Raw genomic sequence first — 22,404 nt, 5'->3', positions numbered from 1 at the left:
GGAGAGCACGGATCCATCCCCCCCCCCCCAAGCCCGGGTATCGCAAGGAGCGGAGCTGCTGCTCAGACCTTTGCACGTGGGAAGAAGGGGCCAGGAGCAGCCCCACGAAGTCCAGCAAGGAAAACAAGCTCCGTACCCAGAGCAGTGCTCGTGGCTCGCCACAAACGGCCCCGGGTCCGAGCTGGGGGTGAGCCAGCAGCAGCCCCCCGGCCAGCCCTGGGGCTGCCACCACCCCGCAGCGCTCAGCACCTGCGAGGCCACATCTGGATCCTGCGCTCTGGGGAGCTCCAAACGCATCACCCAATTTCCACACCAAATCTTGCCATCCACGTCAGCAAAGCAAATTAAAAGGCAAGCTGTAGTCCTGGAGCAGAAAGCCCAGCAGCCACCGTCCGGGAAATGCGGCACAGCCGGCGCTCAGCCCCACACCGCCGGCGGCTCCCCGCCGCGAACGGCCCCGGCTGGAGACGTTAACGCCGCGGCCGCCCCCTGCACCCCGGGGCACACGGTGCCTGGTGCCGGCCCCTGCAGCCGTGCATTAATTAACATTCCGCATGTAAAGTTGGGATTGTAATTACTGCAACTGATTAACAGGCCGAAGGTAGCCCGTCTCCGAGGGAGCAGATTAACAGAGGCTCTCTCAAGCTCCTGCTCTCACCTCGGCACTGCCAATGCATTTTAAGCAGGGGCCCGATGCCCCCACAGGCAGTGATTAATGGGCGAGCTCCGCTCCGAGGACGTGCGGTGGCTCCGTCCCCGCCGCTCTTCCCACGCTCGCCCCGGGCAGGACGGGACGGGGCTGACGCGGTGCCGGGAGGGTCGGGGGGCAGCACGGCAGGCTGGGGGGCGGCTGCAGGAGCTGCTGTGCCCAGGGCAAGGGGGATGCAATGCCCAGGAAGCCACAAGCTCCAGCGGTGCAGGAAGCTCACCGCTTTCCCATGAAACCTTCCCCTTTACAAGCTACGCAAATAAATAATAACAATTAATAAATAATAGTGACAACAATAATAATAAAGCAGCGGGAGTAGCCTCCCCTCACCCTGGCTATCGCTCGCCCCAGGACACAAATCCCCGCCTGCTCCCAGCCCCGTGGGTGTGCGCCCCTCGCCTCCCATCCCATCGGGGCCGCTCGCAGCACAAGGCGGCAGGAAGAGAGCTCAGCCCTGCCCCACAGCAGCCCCACAGCTCCCAGCTCTGCCCCGCGGCAGCCCCACGCCAGGACACCCCAGCTCCTCACCTCCCTCCTGGTTCCTCCTCCAGCTCTGCCCCGGATGCTGAGTCCAGCCCGGGGACATGGCCACGGGCCAGCCGCCACCCGCAGAAACCCCAGCCAGCTCCTCGGCCGGGACCACGCGCCTTCTGGATGTGGAAATACGTGCGAACTCCCCACCTCCAAACCTCTCCCTTCCCCGAACCACCCCAGGCCCCGTGCCCCACGCTGCGTGCCCACGGCGCGGCTTCACCGGGGATCGACCTGGGGAGTGCAAAGGGGAGCGCCAGCAGGAGAGAGCCCGACGAGACTCCAATAATTACAAGCAGATAAGACTATCAGCTGTAATTAAACACTATCCACAGGCAGACCGCTTGGCTGCAGAGACTTTCTTCCCTTCTTTTCCCCAAGACTGCAAAATAAATTATCCTGCAAAGTTAGCAGAGGCTGAGCTATGGAAACAATTAAACAAAAATTAAATCTAATTCATTTATACTCTGAGCACAAAGTGGATAATGTGGGGGTTTTCTTCTCTCTCCTCTCTTTGCCTTGGTGTTACAGAGGACTATTATGGGAAATTAATCACGGGGAAAAGCAATGAACGTGATCTATCGCTCTTTAAAAGTGCACTGTAGTGATTATATAAAAATCTATTAGAGAGGCCAGGAAATTTAAGAGTGACACCATTTAAAAGAAAAAAGGAGACAGGGCTGGTGGCAAAGGGGATCAATTTCTGCACAGACGGATCCTTGAAAGAAGGAGCAGGAGGAGCTCGGGCCTGTGGGGGCGGCTGCGGGGACCCTGCGCAGGGGGGGACGAGGCTGCAGCCCCCAAGGAACGCACGCGACCAACCGCTCCTCACACTTGGCAACTCTCATGAAAATGCAGCAAAACACCCCAAAGCAGAGCTCAGGCTGCCGCACCCCCGCAGGAGCACAGCACGGCGCCAGGGGCTGCAGGTGGCAGGGGCGCACCGAGCTCCGCGGGCTGGGGGCACTGGGAGGGGGCTGGGGGCTGCTCCGCAGAAGACCCACTGCCACCGGCACCGACAGCTCCGGGGGGAGCGGTGTGCTCCCCGGCAGCTCCCCGGCAGCTCCCCGGCAGGATCAGCCCCATTCCTCCTCCACAGACACAGCCCTGGGCCAGCAGCACCCAGCCCAGCTCTCCTGCACCCTGTGCGCCCACGGAAGCGACTCCACCAGCCCCAGAGGCCGAACACCAGCACTCGTGCGGCTCTGCTGCCCACCCACAGCAGCACAGAAGTGCCTCATCCCCTTTCTGCGTGTGCTTGGATGGCTCCCACAGCACCGCGTGCCCACACAGCTCAGGGGGACCCTGGCACTGCCCCCCTCTCCCGGGGGCCCCCAGGAGAGCGATCCCCATCCTTAGCTGGGGCTGCAAGAGGAGCCCCCCGCTGCACGGCAGTACCAAGGCAGGTCCCTGCCCGGTGCTGCTGACCCCCAGCACCCTCTCGGCTGTTTAAAAGCTGCGATAAAACCTTCACCGAGGCAGATTCCACCGTAAATCTTCACCCGCAACGGGTCCGGCCCCAAGCCAGCCTGACGCTTTAACGGCACCATCAATCCTGGGGGAGCCCGGCGGGGGCACACGTGGTCTCCATCCCCGGCACGCTGCCGGCCGGGGGGCCCTCAGCTGCCAGCCCCACCACGAGGGATGTGGCCGGGGGGGGACAGCCGACGTCCTGCTGCTCCTCACGCTCCCTGCGCCCCAGGGACCTCAGCACATGCGTCCTGGGGCCGGGGACGCTCCCAGAGGAGCTGAGAAGGGGGTCGGAAAGGCAGGACCCCGCGACGCACCGGCTGCAGGCACTGCCCCTGCGCTGCGGGGCCGGAGCTGCAGTGAGCAGCGATCGCCGCTCGTCTCGCAGCGAGCAGTGGGAAACCTGCACCGGCAGGAGCACCAGCACCAGCAGCACCCGCAGCGCACCCAGGCCATTACCCCACAAAGAGTATTTACAAACACTTTGCTTCCGCATTAACATAGGCAAACGCCTTTATGTGAATTTAATGGAAGCTTCTCCTCCCTACCAGGCTAATGGAAACAAAACCCACAACACTCTCCCTTCAATGCATCTTTTCAATGATTTAAAAAAAAAAATGAAAAAAAAAAACCCTTTGATCTCAGCAGCCCATTTGTTTAGTCCATGCCGGGATTTAATTGAGAAGGGATGTCCTTGAATAAATGCAGAGATGTCCTCGCTCCCCAGGAAGTCTGCTTTAAGTTGTGAAATCCACTGTCTGAGGCTTTCTGCTCGTCCAGAGACACTCTGGGACCATGTGGCCCGAGGCGGCGGGTGCACGTGGACCATGCAGGCGCCCCCAGGACACCGGGGCAGTGAGCAGGGCTGCGGAGAGAGGGAAGCACCGAGTGCCCCCGAGGACACTGCTCTGCCTGCAAACCCTGCCTGGGACAAACGCAGCAGCCCCTGCAGCAGCAGCTCCCTCCCAGGCACCGCTTTGCCAGCGCACCGCATTTCGGGCGCTGAGCCGTGCCACCGGGTGCCCCAGGGGCTGGCCGTGCTGTGCCGCTGTGCGCAGCGAGCTGGTGACACGCAGGTGACACTCGGCACACAAACAGCCAGGTGAGGACGAGTTCTGGTGGCAGCTTCCCCGTCAGCGGTACACAACTGGGGCCCACAAAGGCCCCTGCAGCCCCCAAGAGCCCCCTGCTGCAGCTCCCCTCACCCTGCCGAAGGAGAGGCAGCAGCTCCATGGGTTTTGGGATGTGCCTGGGGCACTGGCAGGGAGCATGGCCCTCTGAAAGCGAGGAGATGCCAGGGAGGGAAGGCTGATGATGCTCCAGCATTGAGGGAAGGCAGGGGGTCAGCTCCCGTGGCCAGCTGTCCCAGGGGAACACCTCTGGAGGCTGGAGCAGCCACGCGCTCGTGGGCCCAGCAGGACAGAGGCTTGGTGATGGAAAAGGGGCTGCAGGTTGGACGCAGCGCCCCGGAGCAGCCGTGCCACAACACAACAGAAGGAGAGGACAGCCTGTCCCCAGGAGCTGGTGCTCGCGCCCGTGCTGCCAGCACCGTCCCTCCCCAAACACCTTCCAGGCTGCCAGGCCTGGCAGGAGAGGAGGAGCTGCCGCAGAGCTCGTGATCCAGGCAGGGAGCTCGGATCCGCCGGCCGCAGCGGGCGCCTTCCTGCTCATTTCCTCCCTGCCTGCCAGCGCCGAGCACCCGCCAGCCCCGTGCATCGCCCCGCTGCCCCCCGCGCCCCCAGCAAGGGGCAAACCCGGCCCCCCCTGCTCTGGGAGAGGGGAGGCCCCGGGAGCACCCTGCAAGCGCAGGGGTGGAAGCAGAGCTGCGCAGGGGGAACCAAGGCAGAGAGGGGGGGCCGCTGCAGCAGCGCCGTGCCTGCAGGTTTGGGGTTTTCATCTCCCACCCGCCTGCCTCTCCAGCCCCCACGTCACTGTAGTGGCGAGAAGCTGCACAGGCAAAGCTGCAGCCCGGGCTGGGAGGGATCCCTTCTGATGCACGGGGAGCAGGACCGGGGCTTGTCCTCAGCCCCTGCCAGCCAGGAAAGGCGAATTCCGACCCTGGGGAGTAATTAGCTGTGATAAAGGTGAGCGCAGGGAGCTGCCAGAGGGGACACAGGGAATTCCCAGCTCATTACAGCTTTGGCATCTCTCACCCCACGGTAACAGCAGCTCCCCTTCTCACTCGTTTGACTCCCCCCGGCCGCAGACCCGCAGCACCCCCCCCGCCCGCCGCCGAGCCCCGCGGCGCTGGGTCCCCGCCGAGGGCGCACCTGGGCCTGGAGAGCGGTGCCGGGGCCACCCCGCAGCGGGCAGGCGGAAGGGGAGCAGGAGAGCTCTCAGCCTGCTGGACTCCTGAGCTGCGCACAGGCCTAAAGGCGAGCTGATTAAAGCAATTAGGATTTTAAATAGTAACATCAGAGTGGCTCATCAGCGCTGAAGAGGCAGTCAAATGACGAGTCTGAGGATCCTATTTAGGGACGGCAGTTGGCTGAGCATCCTGAGCCCCTTGCCACCAGAGGCTCCGGCCGGTCCCCGGCGCAGCGGCACCCCGCAGCCCTGCCAGCACCCCCCCGGGCGCGCAGCGCGGTGCCCACGGGGACGGCCCCTGCCCGCGGGCACAGCGGGGTCTGCACCACGGGGCACCCCGCAGCACAAAGGGGCTGGGCCAGGGCCGTGCGGTACGCGAGGAGCACCCGGCTGCGCCCCGCTCCCTGTTCTTAAGCTTGTTTGTTTTCCGTAATAAAGGCTCCAGGAAGGAAAACGTGGAAAGAATTCAGCAGCGCTTCTCAGGAGGCAGTACTGCACACCAGCAACTAAAAAGTACCTTTTGCAATAGATGAAACATAACACGCACATTTTGTCTGTTTGGACTCAAAGTCTGATATGCCAGAGATTTAAGGCAGTCTGATGGGAAATCCGTCTATTTTAGTATATAAGAATCTCCAATCACAAAGGGATCTGGACACGAATACAGATGCGAGAGCAGCACAAACAGCCATGAAATGCTCCATTCCCTTCCTTCTGCCGTCTGATTTCCTACCCTCGGATTTGTTTCTCGCTGTTGCTGGCGAACTCCCGCGCGCAGATGGATGCGGCGCCCAGGCTGCGCGCCTGCCAGGCCGAGCACGTCCCTGCGCCCGGGGCCGAAGGAGCAGCGCAGCCGCCTGTGAGCAGCTCCCAGCCCCGTCCCGAGGGACACGCTGCCCCGTGGGACGCGATAGGAGCTTGGAGTGCCCAGCACAGGGCTGCTCCAGACCCGCAGGGTCTGCCTGCATGCTCCGAGGCGCGCATCCCAGAGCAATGGCACAAAAACCCGGGATCCCATACAGGAAAGCTTTCCCCTTTCTCCATCAGGAGTCAGGGCAAAGCAAGAGAAGAATATGAGCAGCCCCGAGCACAGGCAAGCCCTTGATGTGTAAATGCCCATGCTGATGTCCCTATTTCATGGCAGGCCAGCCTTCTGGCTGCCCACAGAGCGATCCAGCTCCGGTGGGGTTTGGGGAGCAGCGCAGGACCACGCGCTGGCACAGCGAGTGCTGCCACGGGGCCGGATCCCTGCTCTCAGGGGGGAAAGGAGAAAAAGGGCAGGAGTGGGGATCCTGAGCACAAGCCACTCATCTGCTTTCTTGCGAGCTCTGGAGATGCTGTAGGAGGGTACTGGCATAGGCATTTACATTTATTTATAGGCATTTCTGTGGCACTCAATTAAACGCTGTGGTGGAGATATTGCAGCGTGAAGAGTATTTAGAGCCATTTAACACCTCTTAGTCGGCAAAAGCCCATCTGATTCCTGCAGTGAATTGGGAAAGTGCGTGCAGCAAGGGCAGGAGTGAGGAAGACTGCCCTTTCACAACCCGCTCCTGACTTGTGAAGGGAGATGGGATGCCTGCACTCGTGCCGGAGCATCCCCGCACCTCACTTGACGCTCTGCTGCTCCCAGGCCTCCCCCTGGGAAGAGCCCCTGTCCCCCAGCCGCCACGTGAAGCCCCCGACCGCACGCCGCCGAGCCCCGACACCACGCAGCCCCCCAGCAGGTCGGCGCGCAGGACTCCTGCCCAGCGCGGCCACCAGCACCCCCAGGTGCCTCCCAACCCGGCCGGTGGATGGGACCTGCCCGCAGCAGCGCACAGACGTTTCTCTGATGCTCAGGGAAGGCTCCTTCGCAACCTTAACCAGGTTCCTGCTGTTAACCGCTCAGCAAAACCTCGCTGCCGCTTGTCAGGATGCTGAAAGACTGAGCCGGTAAATCTCCAGATCTCTGGAAAGCCAGTGAGGGAGAGAGTTCAAAGAGAAGGCTGACAAGTGCACGCCAAGGTTAGCACTAATTGCACCGCTGCAAATTCACCGGTGACACTTACGCTCTCTGATCTGCTCACTCCCCCTCTCCCGTGCTGCCCAGGGGAATTCACCCGCTGGGCCCGGGGGCCCACAGCCCCCAGTGCAGAGGGGTGCGGGACCACCCGGGCACCCCCAGCCCCGCGTGCCGCACGCTGCTCAGCACCAACGGGACCAGGTGAAGCCACGGGAGCGCGCGTGGGCGAAGTGCAGCCGCGGGGACCTAACCCGCATCACGGCACGGTGCCCGCGGCCGGGGCTGCCCCGGGCAGGCTGCACAGTCAGGGTCAGAGATTCCTGCTTGGCCACAGTAGCGACTCTGGGAGACGGAGAGCCGATTTTGTGGGGCGCTCTGAAGGAAGACTCATATTGGAAAGGGACAGAGCACCCGGGCGAGACCTCCCACGCTCCCACGAGGCTCCTGCGTCCTCCAGAGCAGGGCAGTCGTGCAGGCATCTGAGAGCCACGGCTCACTTCAGCCGAGCGCATCCAGGAGCCCATCGCAGACATCCCCAGCGCGCTGAGAGCTGGACCACAGCTGGGCAGGCTCGTGGGGCAAATGTGCCTCCTGCTATTCAGTAATCCTTCTGCTCAGCCCCCACCAGCAAAGTGAGCAAACGTCGTCCCCAATGCAAAGAGCAGGACAGGGAGCCTACGGTCCTGATGGGCAAAGGGATGCATTTACCACTCCTCTGGCATCACGGTAAAACAGGGCTTCATTAAAATCCAGGCAAACTGGGCGGAAAGCCTGCAATCGGAGGCAGAAAGCCCCGGTCAATCAAAATGCCGGGATGCCCACCTCCCCGGCACCGTGTGGGAATTGGTGGGCTGGGGCTGGACAGGCTCTGGCCGCGGCCACCTCCCTGCCACCGCCGGCTCGCCCCGCCAGCTGCTCCGCGCACCCGGGCTCATGTCGCTTGCAAATGGATGCAATTAAGTTGATACTGCAGCGGGACCGTAATTGCTGTTTCCTTAGCTTGGCAATACGACCCCGGAAACCCCCATTATACTAATCACTGTCAAACGAATACAATCGCAGCACACATAAAAACCCGGTGTACTTCATGGTGAAATATAACACCGCAGAAGGCCGAACCGTTCCATAAATCTGCTTAGCACTTAACACTGCCTGCTAAATGGCCCCGCTTAATTATAGCTCTATAAACATGACTTTATAGCAATATCAATACAGTCAAAAATCAATCCCGCTGATGGACAAATGGACAGACTCACATCCTGCCGCCCCGGGGCTGGCCGGGCTCCTCACTGCGCGCCTGGCCGAGGACACCCATGGGTGCCGCCTCTCCCGGCGCTCGGCCCCGCTCCTCGCCGGCCCCACGGCACCCAGCCCTCGGCGCGCGGCGACCCGGCCTCACTCAGCTGGAAGGGGCTCCCAACCCACCCTGCCTTCGCCCAGCGCTGCCGAAGCCGCAGACAAGACATTAGCATTACAACCCACACTGATCTTTGTCAATTATGCTACAGTATTTGAGCTCTAACCAGCTTTAAATTGAATCAGGACGAAATCATCAGTATAAAAAGAGCCCGCACCAGCCTTTCAATTCCAGCACTGGGGAAAAAAAAGTTATACATCTCATAATGGCCTTCTACCCCATAATGAACAGGAAAAATAAATTAGATTCCCAGCTAAGGGTATATTTATACAGTTTCATTATGTGCCCATGAGCAAGTCTGGTTTTCACCAAGATAAAAATGAGCTCTCAGCAATGCTCGTACTAAATAAATGGAGTGATTTAACAGCTTAACAAGAAGTGCGATAGAGAGGTTGAGGAACAATGTCAAAAATGGAAAATAAAAATAAAAATAAAAAAATTTGGAAACGCTTGTGCTTTTTGAGCTGTGCTGCTGCTGCACAACAGGACCGCGCCGCGTCCTGCGCCCGGCCTCCACCCGCAGGCGGCGGAGCTGGGTGCGCGTGCCAGGCGCAGCCACCAGCCGGGGATTTCGGTGGCAGCTTTGGGGCTGGAAAAGCCATTTTTGCACTTCGGAAGTTGCTGCGGGCACTGAAACATTCAAGAAAAGCAAGGGTCATGCCCACAGCACGGCGGACACGGACGAGGTTGGCAGGGGCTGCGGGAAGCAGCGCAGCACCCAGCTGCCCACCGTGCCTCCGAGAGGAGAGCCAGCCCCAGGGCAGTGGGAGCACCGTGCGGCTCAGTGCGTGGGACACGGCCTCGAGTCTGAAACTCCCAGCAGAGCAAACGGGCACAAGGGGCCGCAGCACCCCAGGGATGCGCGCAGAATTCAAACCCAGTTGTCTACGGCGGAGGGGCATAGCGAGAACCTCTTCCTGCTGAAAGAAGAACGGGAATTACTTCGCTTCTTTCTCTTGAAGCTATTTAAATATTTTCTCCTGCTGATTAATTCGCCGCTCCCCAGGGCTCAGCACGGCTGCTCCCGAGCCGGCACAGATGCCCGCCCCGAGGAGCCCCTCGGCACCCCGGGCAGCGCGCTGAGCGGCGCCCACCCTCCCTGGGAGAGGAGCCCCCGCGCAGCCCAGCCCCGCGCAGCGACACGCTGCCAACCCTCCCGGGAAGAGCCCGCGTCCCCTGGGTGCCCCAGCACAGCAAAGCCGATCGAAGCGGAGCCCAGGCAAGCAACAGCTCCAGTTATCTGTCGCTTGCGCAGGCACGGAGCAATCTGAATCCTTTCCCCCCTTTCCCCACAATCCAGACGCAGTTTGGTGGCAGCAGGAATGAGCTGCGCGACCACACTCTGCTACAGGGAAGCAGCGGAACAGCAGAGCCCCAGGGCACGGGGAAGGGTCGAGGAGGGCACGGCTCCCTTCACACGCACAGGAGGTGCAGATGGGCGCAGGAGCATGGCAGGAGGCCGGGCATCGCTGCCGCGCAGCCACAGGCACCGGCCGGCTGGTGGGCTGCGAGGCAGCGGCGTGCCTGCCCGCGGGGCTCTCCGGGAGCCCCCCAGGGGCTGCAGGCAGCGTGGCACAGCACGGCTGTCACGGCACAGCACGGCGGTCACGGGGATCAAGCAGCGCCGTCCCCGTCGGCTGACACTTCAAAGCCCAGCTCTTCCAGCCGGCTGCCTCGTGCACGCAGCCCGTATTCCCTTCCAACCAATTTCACCGAGCCCAGAGGGAAATTCTTAATTCCCTCCTCCAAGTGCAGCCTGTTTAATCAACCTCCTATTATCCAATTCGGCCGCAAGCTGAAACCCGGGCTTGCTTTTCATGCTACTTTCCCAACCTCCCTGCTCCTCGGAGGCTGCGGCGTGTCCTCGCCTCGTGAAGCCCCGCGCGCAGCTCGCCGGGGGGACCCGGCCAGGCCCCCGGCACCCACGGACGGGGGAGCTGCGGGGGCTCCGTGCCCTCTGCACAGCTCTGCTCCTGCTCCCCACCTCCTGCCGCTGCCGAAAAGAGCGTGTCAGCTCCCCCCGGCCCAGACCACACATCCATCTGGGCTCAGCATTGTGCATCTTCTCCAGCACAGGCAGGCTGATCCTAAATCCATAACCCACACTTGAATAGCTCATCCATTTAATGGCAGATAGCTGCCAGCAGGCAAATCTGTCCTCTCAGCAGCAGCAAAACCAGAGCTAAGCAGTTGCCTTTTTTTTTTTTTTTTTTTCCTTTTTAAATCAATTGCGAGGCCACATGGTCCATCGGAGTGATCTGGAGACCAGGAGACATCTCCAAGAAGGAGCTGGCGGACTTGGCTGCGTATCACAGCTCTCCTGCCACAAGGTGACATTTCCCTCTCCATCCTCCCTGCCCCAGGGAGCTGGGAGGATTAATAGTTCAACGGGGCTTTGGAAATATGTGTGCTGAGAGTTATGAGCCTGATTCATAATAGGAGTTCCCTCCCCTGCTGCAGAGATTAATCGCCAGTACAAATGCAAACACCATTTGGGCTCAACTGTCCCAAAACGCAGCACAGCTGGAGAGGAAGAGGAATGCTCTCCCTGTGCGCTCTGCGCAGCTCTCGCCTGATAATGGAGCTTGTGCTATTCAGTGTTGTCGTAGCCTTTTGTCTGCGCCTTTGCCTCGAATATTATAGAAAAATAAATTTGTTGTGGAAAGTATCAGTTTAAAAGCTACTGAATGCTGCATGCAAACGAGCCACAAGCTCTGAAGCCTGACCGTGCTTCCTGTTACTGGAAAGAATTACCGAGCAGCTCGGAAGAAGGCTCTGCTCCAGCCCTCCGCACGGGAGAGCGAAGGAAGGCGGCCCACAGAAGGGCACAGGCTGGTTAACAGCTGCTTTACCTTCAAAGACCTTAAAAAATGCAGCAGGAGCCCCAAATCACCCTCAGGGGAGCCGCTACTGGAGCAGTGGGATGCGGTGCCTGAGGACACCTTGGTGCCCCCAGCCCCGGGGAGACCCCGGGCACCTGCAGGGGCCAGGACCGGGCGCCACGCAGTGCCCAGCACCACGGCACTGGGCTCCCACTGGTGAAACGCCCCCGGCCCAGCTCAGCGCCTCGGCTGGCAGCTCGCACGTTCACGCCGTCCTCCCTCCCTCCCAACCTCTGGGCGTTGGATCGCGATCTCTTTCCCCAGGAAGGCAAAGTCCAGCAGCACGACGCACGCAACCACCCCGGCTGCTTCCAAAGAGTTCTCGTGTCCCTCTAATAGAAACAATAGCTCGATCATTTTTAACACGATATTTTAACCAGCCCCAACTCAAGCGGTTTCCTAGGTTGCTGGAACCCTTTACAACCCCCAAAAGGATTAGCAAATGATTTCTCTCTTTCCTTTCGATTCGGGAGAAGGAGAGGTATGTCGGCTCAATAGTAATTAGAGTGAACTGCAGCTTTTAAGCAGCCAAAGCTCATGTTACCACCAAGATGCAGGAATGATCTAATCAGACACTGGGGTCAGATAACCAAAAAAAAAAAAAAAAATCTTAAAGGAGATCAGAACAGCTCGCGCCTGCTCCGAGCGGAGCGTGCCGAACCTGCCTGCCGCCGACGGGCGCGACGGCACCGAGCGGCTGCACGGGACCTGAGAGGCGGCGGCAGCAGCAAGCCCGCCCTGCACCCTGCGTGCTCGGCCTCCATCCCCGGGGGAGGAGGAGGAGGAGGAACCCCCCTCTTCCCCACCTCGGCCAGGCACAGTGCAGCTGGAGGGAAGGCAATCCGCTCTGCTTTGCTCTCCTTTGCTCTCCCTCCCGCACAGCTCCACGTCGCCTTCCACCCTCCCTTTGCCCTTTTACGCATTTAATCTGCCTCCTCACCCCCGAATCAAGTAGGATGCAAGTTCAGTTGGGTTGGATGCTACAGATTAGATTGCATCTGTCTGGGTATAAATAATTTACTGCTTGATGGTCAGAGTGAATTTAATTAGTTCTTGTTCTCCTGATAGAATCAGCCCACCGCTGCTAAAGCATTTCACTCCGAATTAGCCTGAAAAGGACTAACAAGGCAGTGCTAATTTTACACACACGACATCCCCCGCAGTCTCTGAAAATACAGCTCCACGGAGCACCATGCGCTGCAGTCCCTGCCTGAGGCTGGGGGAGCCAGGACGAGGGAGAACAGATCCCGGCAAAGCCTGCGAGGAGACGTAGGGTGCGCGCGGACACAGGCAGGGGACAGCACCACGCAGGCACCCAGCTCCCCCCTGCGCTGTGCTTGCTCCCAGCTCCCAGCCCCCATGTGCCGGGGGGTGCCGGGCCCTTGCAGCCCTGGGTCGGAGCCACGCTCACCCGTCCCCCCATGGCCCTGCAGGGACAGCACAGCAGCGCCGCCGGGCCCAGAGCTGCCCTGGATGCACGGTGCAGACCCCGCTCCAACGTCCCTGCTGCCTGGGGTCCCACTTGTCCCCTCCATGCCCAGTATCCCAGTCAGGTGGGGGCTGGACAGCAGCCTCTGCCAAGCCAGAACTGTGCTGCTACAATGGATTTAGGTACAACCAAAAAAAAAACAACAGCAGGAGAAATTCCTCTGTCCAAACCACCAGTTACCATTTGCCATGGATGCCAAGAGCGCATTGCACCAGGCCTCACACAGACACATCCAAAGTGGTCTTGGCCCCAAAGGCCGCTGCACGGGGCAGCAGGGGGAGCAGAGTGGCACTGGCCCACGGGGCAGGCGGGGATGCCGGAGCCCACCCGCAGCGCTGGGGCCAGCAGGGGCAGCAGCTCCGTGCCCACAGGAGTAGCGCAGCGGCCCCGGGCAGCACACGGCTGTGCGCTCCCCCTGCGCCTCGCAGCCAGACCCTGCACTCTCCTCTAAGGACAGCGTCTCATTGACCGTAATGCTTTACTGATCCTGCCTCCCTCCTCTGACCTACCCTGTCTCCACCACGATTTATGCTCCACATTAGCAGTCTAACGAAGCCTCTTCCCACATCGCCGGTGCGAGGTGGCACTGCAGACGTCTGAGCTGCACAGAGCGCACGGTGCCCAGCCACATCCCCTCCGACAGCCCCAATCCCCACCAAACGAAGGGTGGTGAAGGCTCGGTGCCCAGGAGCGCAGTGAGGACAGGTCACTTTGCACCTGGCCCCAGGCACATGAATACTGCTGAGAGCAGGACAAGAGCAGGACTTGCTGAGCCCGTCCTGTCCGTGCCCTCAGGTCGCACCAGCTCTGCCCTGCCTTGGAGAGGTGGCCACCAGCCTCGGGCACAACCCCCCAGCAGACACTAACCTGGGAGATCTCTGCCCAAAGGTGAAATTCTGGGAATGTCGGGCCAGCAGGGAAAGGCTCAGTGAGCACCACAGCAGCGGGGACGCTCCCAGGGCTGGTGCCAGAGGGAACCTGCCCGGGGTGACTGCACTGTGGACTGGGTGCCCCTGCCTGGCACACAGGGGGCAGATGGGCACCTCCACCACCAAGCCCCACGGGTCACCTGCCAGACAGCACCATGCGCCGGGACGGTCACACTCCTGCAAAAAGAACTACCAGGCTCATTTTCCCCACTCAGCTCCTAATCGCAAGGCTCTGGCTCTAAGCCTATAATCCAACATGCAGCATCTCACTCAATAAATCACCCCGTAAAGGCGAACCAGCAAACAGCTATCAGCAGCTGTCAAGAGCCTGCAGGCAAAACCCACCATCCCTGCAGTAAGCTGCGGGAGCTCACCACCTCTCCCTTCACCCTGACAAGCGGCTGGTGGACCACCAGCGCCGGCAGGCAGGCGCTGCAGCAGGGACGTGGCACAGGCATGGCTCGGGGCACCGAGTGGTTCCCCAGGCACAACCGGGCAGGGTGGGGGACGCAGCCTCCCTCCCTCCCCGAGCTCTGTTCCTCTCTCAAGCGTGGCAGGCACTCAGCAAGGGAGGGCTGAAAATCCCCAGCCCCAGCTGCTTCTGCCCCGTAAGGGCGTCAGCAGCACCAGCAGGAGAGATGCTCCTGGGAACCAGCTCCAGCCCCTGCAGAACCCCGCTCTGCCCCCCCGCAGAAACCAGGCAGCCAAGTAGTGAGAGGAGAAATCCGTCGCTGGGAGCACTGCCAGGCAAGGAGAGCAGCGGCCACCACCGTGTGAAATGGTGGCCGAGGGAAGGAGAGGAGACTTGAAGGTTCGAGCTGGAGCCCCGCGGCACCACTCCGCGCTCGGGGCAGACCCAACGGACAAGTCCCAGCTGCGTTCCCAGACACTGCTCATGCTGGGGAACACCAACCACGGGGGCTTCTGCAGAAACACAGCAGGTGTTTCTGCAAGGACCTTCCCAGCAGGTCTGGGGCACGATCCACAACGGCCACCCCAGCACGCGAAGCCCTGCACCCAGCAGCACCGGTCCTCAGCCTCCGCCTCCCCCCGCCTGCAGCAGGCAGAGTCGCTGCTGTTGGCTTGCATATCTGCCCTCACTCCTATTTACATGTAAGCTGTGCTGACACCTCCTCTTCATCAGTGCCAGGGCCTTCCTCGGAGGCCATGCATCTCAAGCAGGACAGCACCATAAATATTGCATAGGAGGTGTTTCTAATCTAGTTATGGGTTCAGCCTCTCATGCTCTTCCATCAGGGAGCCTTGGATTGAAATTGAAGTGTATTAGTATAATTTTATCAGGTTTTATTAAGCCTGGGGTCTTACGTTTTTGATATATAGTTTTAATTAAGTTTTAAGTCAAAGAATGCAGTTGCTCATATTTTATCTTGCCATGTCACATCAGACGGAGGCAGTTAATCAGCACGTACAAAAACTTCCCATTGCCCATGATGAACGCTCACGAACTTTTCCTGCAGAGACCATCTCCCCGCCGGCGCCCGCAGCAGGGATGCACGGCCCTGGGCTCTCACTTCTCCCGCACACGCGCCTGTCCTGCTGTTCCTGTGCCCTCCTGTCCCATCCTCGGGGGGACACATCCCCAGGACCGCTCCTTTCTCAGCCAAACCGCCCTGGACCCTGCAGCACCCCCAGGGCTTTGATGGCCGAGGGGACCTGCCAGCATCACACCCTCGGGCCGAGGGGCCCGCAGCTCTCGCCCTCCCTTTGCAGGCTGCCATGGCAGGAAGGCAGCACGCGCTGGCCAGCTTTTGGGCCTGAGCACCCCCAGGGAGATCGGGCACCAGGAATTCCCCAGCAAACGGAGCAGCCCCGTGCCAGCCTCCTGCAGTGACCCCGGAGCCAGACGCACTCCTGGAAGGTTTCCCTCCTACAAGGGAAGAGGAAATCCCGGCCCTCGGTGCTGGGCTCTGCGCAGGCACAGCAGCCCCGGGACGCTGCCAGCCTCACACCAACGGGGCAGCTGCTGTCCTCTCCTCTGCAGATCACCGTCTGGGGACCCGAGGCCTGGGGACGTTTGCCAGCGAGGGCAGCAGATGGCATCGCAGCTTGCGCTCAGCCTCTGCAGCTCTGCTCAGATGGAGCCCAAGGGGCTGCTCCTCCCCGAGGGGGGTGAGCTGGAGGCAGCAGCAGGTCGCCCCCAGGCACAAGCAAGGGGCAGCCCAACTCTTGGCCACGGATGCTAGCAGGGCAGCAGCTGCCCACCCTGCAGGCGGGGGCTTTGGGGAGGGCCGCGCACCCGCCGTGCTCCTGCCAGGCTCATCCCCTCCGCTGGCGTGGCAGAGATCTTAGGGGATGGCTGGGAACAGAGACAGCCGCAGCCAGGAAAGGCTTCAGGTGCTCAGGCTCCTCGGGGCCTGCCTCCGCTCAGCGCTGCCAGGTCCCTGCCCCGCGTCCTGCCAGAGCGAGCCCGGCAGCGCCGAGGCCACGAGAGGCTCGCGGCGGGCGCAGCAGCTGAGCGGGACCTGTCGCTCTGCCTGCAGGTGCTGAAAAATTTATCACCGAACTCGCAGGAATGAACTCAATTAAAAACCATTTTAATGACATTACATTAAAAAAAAATAACACTCATATTTCCCATGTCAAGGTTCCTCTCTGTGAGAGAGGCAGAAGCCTCCAAGTGTAACATTACAAATGATGGGATCCGCGCTCTGCCAACAAAAGCCTGCGCACGGCCAGCGGGCTCCCGCCGCACGCTGCGATCCTGAGCAAAAGGAGCTTCCCCCAGCGCCCTCCTCCCCCAGCACAGAGCACAGCCTTCCCTTCCCCTTCCCCTCGCCCCCCATCCCCGGGCTCCCCCAGCCTCACAAAGCCCTGGCCGTGGGCTCTGCGGGTCAGGCACAGCAAAGAAACCAAACGCTGGCGGATCGCACCAGATGGGGACGGCAGGGCTTGGCGAGCCCTCCTCGGTGCTTCCTCCTCTCCACCTGTGCAATCTGTACCTGCAAACCCCAACCCGATCCAGCCCCAGGGAGGGGAATCCTGGTGGGGAAGGCTCCCCCCTTATTCCCTTCTCTCTCCCGAGCAGAGCAGCGCGCCTCTCCTTGCAGGTGTATAAATCAGCACAGCCACCTAACAGCGAGCGCAGTGCCCGACGCAGCGGGAGCCCCGCAGAGCCACTGGCTCTTTGCTCCAAGCACCCCAGCAGCGGGGCTGAGGAAGGACCAAGGAGCCACCGGCCGCAGCCGTCCCCCGGAGGAGCCCCCCAGGGGGACAAAACGAGACCCATTGGTGCGGGGGGCGAGGGCACGAGGCCAGGGCAGGGGGTGCCCGCCGAGGCACCAGCCCCGCTCCACCGCGGGTCGCCCACGCGAAGCCGAGCACGGGCCCCGGCCCTGCCTCGCACACGGCTCCCCGCAGCACCGCCCTGTCCCCGCACCCCGCGGCAGCGCGGCCCCCACTGCTCACACAAGCAGTTTCTGTCTATTTTAGGCTGCTCTGAGAGCTCCAGTTTCTATATGAGGAGAGAAACACCAGAAACACGGCTGCTTGGCTGCTTCTTTCGCTCGCTGTAATTTAAATTGCTTCTTCCCCAGCCCTGCAGCCCACGTCCCTCACCCCCCCCATGCCCAGGCCTCCAACCACTGCTGCTGCCCCGCAGCCCCACCAGCACCAGCCCCGAGTCCCCCGGGCACCTCAGGGTGCAGGAGGAACAAGGTGGCCCCGAGCGGTCGCCCCAACCCCGGGCCAGCCCTGGGGAGGGGGAAGGACCCCGAGAGCCCCCAGCCCCCCAACAGAGCCCGCTTGGCTGCACCCTGCTGGCACGGCGGTGCCTCCCTGGGGGCCCACACCCCATCCTGGTGGGACAACCGAGCGCAGGGCCAGGCCAGCAGCACTACTGAAATGTTGTCGGGATGTCAGGAACAGCAGCGACTTCTTTCCAAAGAGGAGGGAGGGGAATCCCAAGGAGAGCAGGGATGATTTCGTTCATCAGTTGCAAGACTGATAGACTTGGGGGGATGGGAGAGTATTTTACATTTCCTTCTTTCTCCTTTGCAAAGAAACAGAGATTTGGGGTTGGATTTGAACTTCATCCAGCAGAAAATAAAAAAAAAAATCTTTGAAAAGAGCTCGGTTTGACTGTTTAACTCTCTCTGTCCCCACATTCCCATTAAAATGGGATTTGGGGCAAGAGGAGAGCTCCAAGCCGAGCAGCCCCACCGGTGCACAACACCCCCCGAGCAGGGTTTAACCCAGGGCTGCGGCACCAGCCCCAGGCTCCTGGAGCCGCCACGCAGCGGGGAGCTCGAGGCGAAGCAGGGGGCAGGGACACGCACCCCGTCCCGGGGCAGCCTCTGCAGCATCAGCGAGGGAACCCGCGAGAGCAGAGCTGGGCCACGCTCCGACCCGCAGGTGCTACGAGGCAGAAGGTGCGGACGGAGCCGCATCCAGGCTGCAAAAGGATTCCCTGGGAGCCCAGGGCCGCACGCACGGCCTGCGCACCGGCTTCCACCGCACGCCGCAGCCCCCGGCCACGCTCCCCCGGTGCCCCCGCATCACCCCCCTGCCCCTCGCTCCCCGCCAGAGGCTCTGCGGGCACCTCCGCAGGGGCTGCAGCCACATCTTAACTGGGCAGCGAGAGAACAGGGGGCGAGCGAGCTGGAGAGTGAGCGTGCTGCGTGTCATTTCAATGCGTGTATTTATATCCTTCACAGACGCAGCATCCCTTTGTAAAGGCACGGAGCGTGTATAGTCAGGGCTGTCAGTTCAGCGGCATGTTACAAGTGTTTGATATGGAGATTTTGGCAGTGGGAATGGATGTACCTCGCTGAGAGGTTTATGTAAAATGACAGCTTCTGGAAAATGAAGCACTCAGATTAAGGAGAAAAAAAAAAATAAAAGTACAAACAAAAGGGAAGAGGGGCTCCCGCCCGGCGGGGCCAGCACAGCTTTCTGTTCCCCGCCAGCCTGCCTGCACCTCCCCGCCGCGGGCCCGCAGGCGCCTCCCCAGCCGCAGCAGCCCCAGCGCCTCGGCTCCCCCGCTCAGACCGCTGCCCCATTTTCATCTCACCGCTCTCCCTCTCCCCCTTGTTTACTGGGCTGAGCCTTTTATCACTGGCTGCGCGTGGGCGAGCGTGGGAGGGAGGTGGATGCCTCGCAGAACGCTGCTGTCAGAGGCCCAGAGCAACTTCTGCCATCGCGGCGCCGCGCAGGGGGAGCTGCGGAAACCAAGGAGGCTGCGGGTGCGCGGAGCGGTGCCCCCTCCGCGGGGACGGGTGCTGAGCTCTGCAGGATGCCCAGAAAGCCGTGTCCAGGGGATGCAAAGCACTGGCCCCAGGGAGAGCAGAAGGGACCCGGCCCTGGGGGGCCAGCCCACGCAGGGGGCAGTGCGGCAGCTCCCTGCAGGGGCTCCCACCGGCCCAGGCACCGCTGTCCCCCCCCCAGGCACCCCCAGCATCCTGCAACCGCCGAGCAAGGAGCCAGCCACCGGGCAGAGGCTGCCCCACGGGGAGGAAAAAGAGGCTCCAAGGGAGCCCTGCAAGGGTCGCAGCCGGAGCCCTGCTCCCACCTCCACGTTTGCCCTGCCGTGCTTTGCTGTGGTCGCCTCGCTCCTTTGGCTTTACACCCTCCTTGGCTGCCTCCAGCCCGGCGAGGATACGTGCCCATAGCTGGGGTGGAAGCAATTCCTGCTGCAGCAATAATGATCCATAAAGAAGCTGACTTGTTTCTTACCTCTCTGAAATGAAGGATGGTGATTACCCTACATCCCAGTCCACAAAGCTTAATCCAAATTGATGGCCTCCCAGAGATTGCTTCTCTTGCCTATCACCCAATCTAATACCCAACTCTCCTCTACCCACCTCTACTGAGTAGCAAAATGTCAGAGTAACTCATGCAGGCTCTGAACAGAGAGGCCATTCATCCTGAAGCGAAGGGCTCCTAGACCAGACACTAAATTAAGCGCATGTTAGGGACAGGTGGCAGCACAAGCCTGGCCCTCCCAGAGCCCCGAGCTGCCCGGAGCAGGACAGAGGTCTGCTCGGACCCCTTTGGGAAGGGGCTCCCCCGCAGCACAGGCTGCTCTGCGCTGATTTTGTGGCAGATCCAAGGCCAGGAGCTGACCGGGAGGTCCCAGAGCTGTCTGCTCGAGCCCCCCATGCTGCCCAAACCTAAGTTAGGTCTCAGGGTGAGCACAAGTCCTGGCACACGAGACCTTCACCCGCTTGGCACAGGGTTAAAGCAGAAGGAAAGAGCAGCCCAGGTCCTGACCCGGGTCACGGTCTGAAGCAGCCTGCTCTGCCCCGCGGCTCCCCACGTGCAGCACGAGCTCCGAGGCCGAGTTAGCAAACCCGTCCATCAGCGATGGCTGCACAGAGCAAAGCCACTGCCAGGCTTTCCTTCTGCACGGGTCCCAGCCTCACAGCCGCGCTGTGCACCCACGCTCCACAGCCACACAGCACCCACAAGAGCTCTCATTTCTAGCAGCTGTGCTCCTGAGACCTCCAACCTCCGCGCACAGCTGCCCCGCTGCCCAAGGAGCCCGACACCGGGCTGGCTGCAGCACGCAGCAGGACCCGGCCAGGTGGGATGCCAGCGTGGGTGCAGGCGCAGCAGCACGGTGCCCACGCATCACCTCAGGCTCCAAACCCTGCTTGCAGGCTCTGGTGGCGGCAGAGCAGTGAGCCAGCACCGCGGTGGCCCCTGCCCCACGCTCCCCCCCCCAGGCACGGCTCCTCGGCACCCAGCACCCAGCCCCGCAGCAGAAGCCCCGAGCACTGCCCGTGCCCCCAGGCCAGGGCTGCAGCCCCTGCCCCGCTCTCTGGGCACAGACGCGCTCACGGTGCAGAGCTGAACAGGCATGTGCTGGGCTGTGCACAGGTCTGGTTAGCTATAAATATCTAGGAGCAGAAGTGACAACGAAGGCTACAGCTGAACTGTGCACCATATTTTATGGAATACAGCACAGACACCGAACTTAATTGCCACGTATTTCCCCCCACGCTTTAATGAAAACTGTGAGAAAAAGCTCTCCGATGTCCTATCCACTGATAAGATCCACTGGCAAACGCGCATCTGCCCCTCCACCAGACATCTCCTCGGCTGTCCCAGCAGCACGGGCCCACAAACCACAACAGGCGCCCGCTGCTTTCTCCCAGCAGCACCAGCTCCACACCCGTCCCACCTCCCGAACTTTACACTCCATCTTCACCAAGAGCATCGCCACCGACCTCGGGCATCGGCATGAGCACCCCCGGCTGCCAGCAGCGTCCCCTCGGCGCGTGCTGCGCCCGCCGGCTCCTCGCGACGCACCCAGGGGAGCCCGGGCTCCCGTGGCCCCGGCGCTGGGCAGGCGAGCTGATGAACATTCATAAATCAACCCTCCCTTTTGCTTGCTTAAGATATCCTCATTTATACCGCACCACAGGTGTGCGTGGCACTTAGCGCCAGAGAAGCAGCCGAGCTCCCTGCCAGGAGAGCTTACTTTCTAATTAGACAGATAACAGCAAATCATGACAACAGACCACCGTGGGGAATGGAAGGGACTGCTGCTCTGTGGACAGCGGGAGGCTTGGGGGCCTTTCTGACAGATACTCCACTTGTTTCGCATTCATTTCCCACACCTGATAATGGGAACGCAGCGGCAGCCCACACTACAGCCAGAGCCTGATGAGAAAACATTAGCAGGAGGAGGAGCGAGGGAGTTTGGGGAGAGGCTGTGGAGGGAAGAGGGGTCTTGCATCCGCTGCCCACCGCAGCCCTTCCTCCCCAGACACTCCGACGTGCTCAGCTGCTCCACGGGCAAGGCAAAGCCACATCCACGCTCCCAGAGGAGCACGCGGGAGAGAAAGGCCCCCTGCAGCAGGACGAGGAGGAAGCCATCCCACGGGCACTCATCCGTGCCACAGCTTAGGAGCGCGTGGGGAGCATCCCTGGGGAGGCTGCGCCTGCTGGCTTCCAGGCAGGGTCTGCAGAGCTGGGGCGCTGGGGAGGGACGAGTGCCCCGAGGAGCCCGGCGTGCCCCAAGGAGCCCAGCAGCTGCCCAGCACAGGGTGGCATCGCTCCCACTGCAGCCACACCGAGCGAGGATGACCAGTATTTGGGGGGACAGAGCCATGGGAACGTCCCCGGAGGAGCAAGGAAAACCAACCCCAAAGGTCATTCACGGAGCCACCCCGGCTGAGGAGCAAGAGCACCCATCAAACAGGAGAATCCCGTGCGACCCCAAAAGGCCCTGAGCGCTGCCCTGCTCCCTCCACCATCCCCCAAATTTTCCTTCAAACCGAACTTCCCCTCGCGTGGCAAGGCTGCAGTGTGTGTGTGCATGTGTTTTCAACCCAGTCTTTAAATGAGGTCTTCGCTGAGAATTTACAATTCCCCCATGGCCTCAATCTTGCAAAGATTGCTTTTTTAACACTGTTGGGCTTTAATTCTAATAAGCCTCCTCTTTATTACGGAACCAGGTCACATTGCCTTGACACTGCAAGAAAATCTTTCATCAGGAAGGAAAACAGAGAAGGGGAAAAAGAGATGAAGAAAGGGAGGGAGGAGGAAGAAAGGCGAGACAAACAAACAGAAGCTGTTCACTTCAGCTGGGGGACTTTCTGAACCAGCAGAACACGGCGGCGGCCCAGCCGCAGGGCTGCGAGGAGCGAGGTGCCTTCCCGCAGCGCCGCCCGCACGCCCCAGCTCCCGGAATTATTTCTGG

General features: G+C 61.2%; 1 protein-coding gene across 10 annotated transcripts in view; it reads right to left on the bottom strand.

Moving 5' to 3' along the window:
• Positions 1-22,404, bottom strand: part of RBFOX3 (RNA binding fox-1 homolog 3) — a 174,877-nt gene that overhangs the window by 107,096 nt on the left and 45,377 nt on the right. The gene's annotated exons all lie outside the window — the stretch shown is intronic.

Source organism: Anser anser (assembly GCF_964211835.1).
Source record: "Anser anser genome assembly, chromosome: 19".
NCBI lineage: Eukaryota > Metazoa > Chordata > Aves > Anseriformes > Anatidae > Anser > Anser anser.
The sequence above is the reverse complement of the archived record's forward strand: the minus strand, read 5'-3'. Positions and strand labels throughout refer to the sequence as shown.